This window comes from Heteronotia binoei, chromosome 15 (genome assembly GCF_032191835.1).
Source record: "Heteronotia binoei isolate CCM8104 ecotype False Entrance Well chromosome 15, APGP_CSIRO_Hbin_v1, whole genome shotgun sequence".
NCBI classification, from domain to species: Eukaryota; Metazoa; Chordata; class Lepidosauria; order Squamata; family Gekkonidae; genus Heteronotia; species Heteronotia binoei.
In genome coordinates, this window is record NC_083237.1 from 36,837,609 (window position 1) to 36,839,594 (window position 1,986).

At 42.3% G+C, this 1,986-nt stretch overlaps 1 pseudogene; it reads left to right on the forward strand.

The window, feature by feature from the left end:
* The first annotated feature begins 292 nt into the window (after positions 1 to 292).
* LOC132583402 (olfactory receptor 14A16-like) lies at positions 293 to 1,375 on the forward strand (annotated as a pseudogene).
* The last annotated feature ends 611 nt before the right edge of the window (positions 1,376 to 1,986 follow it).

Genomic DNA, 1,986 nt, shown 5'->3' on the forward strand with positions numbered 1-1,986 from the left:
TAGCTGAAATAAAAATTAATATGTTGGATCCAACTGGCTTTTCTGTTGGGCAGAAAGAAAAGTGAGGTCAACTTTGTGCAAAAAGGCACTGCTGGGGATTATGAAACCTTTATGTACAAAATCTAGATGGAGCCGGGACTGTAGTAAAAAGGAGAATCGGGTGAAATTGAGCACGAAGAAGAAGAAGAAGGCTGGATCCAATCCAGTGACGCTATTCTCTTCATAATAAAATCTGAATCAAGTTTTCATTTTTTTTCCTCAACAGAAATTCAGGAAAAGTCCATGCAAGGAAATGTCCAATTCAAGCACCGTTACAACTTTCCTACTTCTGGGTTTCTCTGACAGCTGGGAGCAAAATGTACTGCACTTCATTCTTTTGTTAGTGATTTACTTGGCAGCTCTGACAGCAAACTTTCTCATCATTTCAGCTGTGTCGCTGGACCAACATTTGCATACTCCTATGTACTTTTTCTTGGTGAATTTATCTGTCGTTGATCTGGAAGCCATATCTGTCACCATTCCAAAAGCCATGATTAATTCCCTCCTGAATACCTGGGAGATTTCATAGTCTGGATGTGTAGCACAAGTCTATTTCTTGATCTTTTTCTTGTCATCAGACTTTTTCCTCCTTACAGGCATGGCCTATGATAGATATCTTGCCATCTGTGACCCACTACACTATGAGACAGTTATGGATAAAAAAGTCTGCATCAAGATGGCGGCCAGCGCATGGGTTGCTGGTCTTCTTTACTCAGGCTTACACTCCTGTAGCACTTTTGCCATCACCTTCTGCTCCAATGTCATCTACCAGTTCTTCTGTGAGATCCCACAGCTACTGAAAGCATCTTGTGACAATCTGTACATCATTGAATTTGGAGTTGTTGTTTTCAGTGTATTTATGGTCTTCCCTTGCTTTGGTTTTGTAATTGTTTCATACATACACATTTTCAGATCAGTGTTCAGAATCCCCACCACACAGGGAAGGAACAAAGCTTTCTCAACATGTGTACCCCACTTTATTGTGGTCTCCTTGTTTTTCAGCACTGGAAGCTTTGCCAACCTGAAGGCCACTTCACAATCTCCTTCAGCTCTAGACCTGGTTGCTTCTATACTGTATTCTGTGGTACCTCCATTGATGAATCCAATCATCTATACAATGAGGAACAGGGACATCAAAGCTGCACTATGGAAAATGTTTCAATGTGGCTTTTTTTCAGGAAGAAAAGCAAGGTTTCCCCTTATCAGTCTGATTCCTAAGTGTAATTTCTCAAAACAAAATAGCAAAAAGTTCATTGAGAAAGGAAGGGAATGGACATCTGCCAACCTTTACAGCAGGACAGAAGGCCCATTAGGCTCTGTGGCAGGACAGGCATGAGGAAGGCACGCTTCTCAGATGCACAAGTGAAGTCAGCAGATGGCAGACAAGAAGAAGTTGTTGCAGGGAGGGGTAATTCTGTAGAAAAGGAGTTGCTGGAGCTCATTAGCAAACCTTATTTGCATACCTCATTTGCATATGCCACACATCCCTAACATCACCGAATGGTGTACTAAATTATATCAACTCAGCCTATACCTTAAAATGCTTCTTGACTTATAATTGTCATAATAAAGCCTTACTCCCGTCTTACTTTTAAAATTACTTTTTCCTATGTGGTCATAAGGGCATGATGAAGATTTCCATATGTCTGCTTGATATGTTTTGGTTATTTTGCCATTTTTTTTGGTGGGGAAAAATATTAGAAATTCCTTGCTCCTTTTATGTGGCACAGCCTAGTGGGTCTTCTGTCCTGCTGATTGTCAAGACCCAGACCTGCAGGTAGAGACGGGCGGCTGCTGTTGCCCTGGCAATCGGCCAGGACGCTGGCAGCCGGCTACGGTGCTTTCAAGGAGTAGCTCAAACGTTATCTAGCAGTCCTAATTAGTCTCTACCATAAATCAGTCCAGCCGAAGGGAGAGGCAGGGCGCGTCGTCACAGGAATGCAGTGG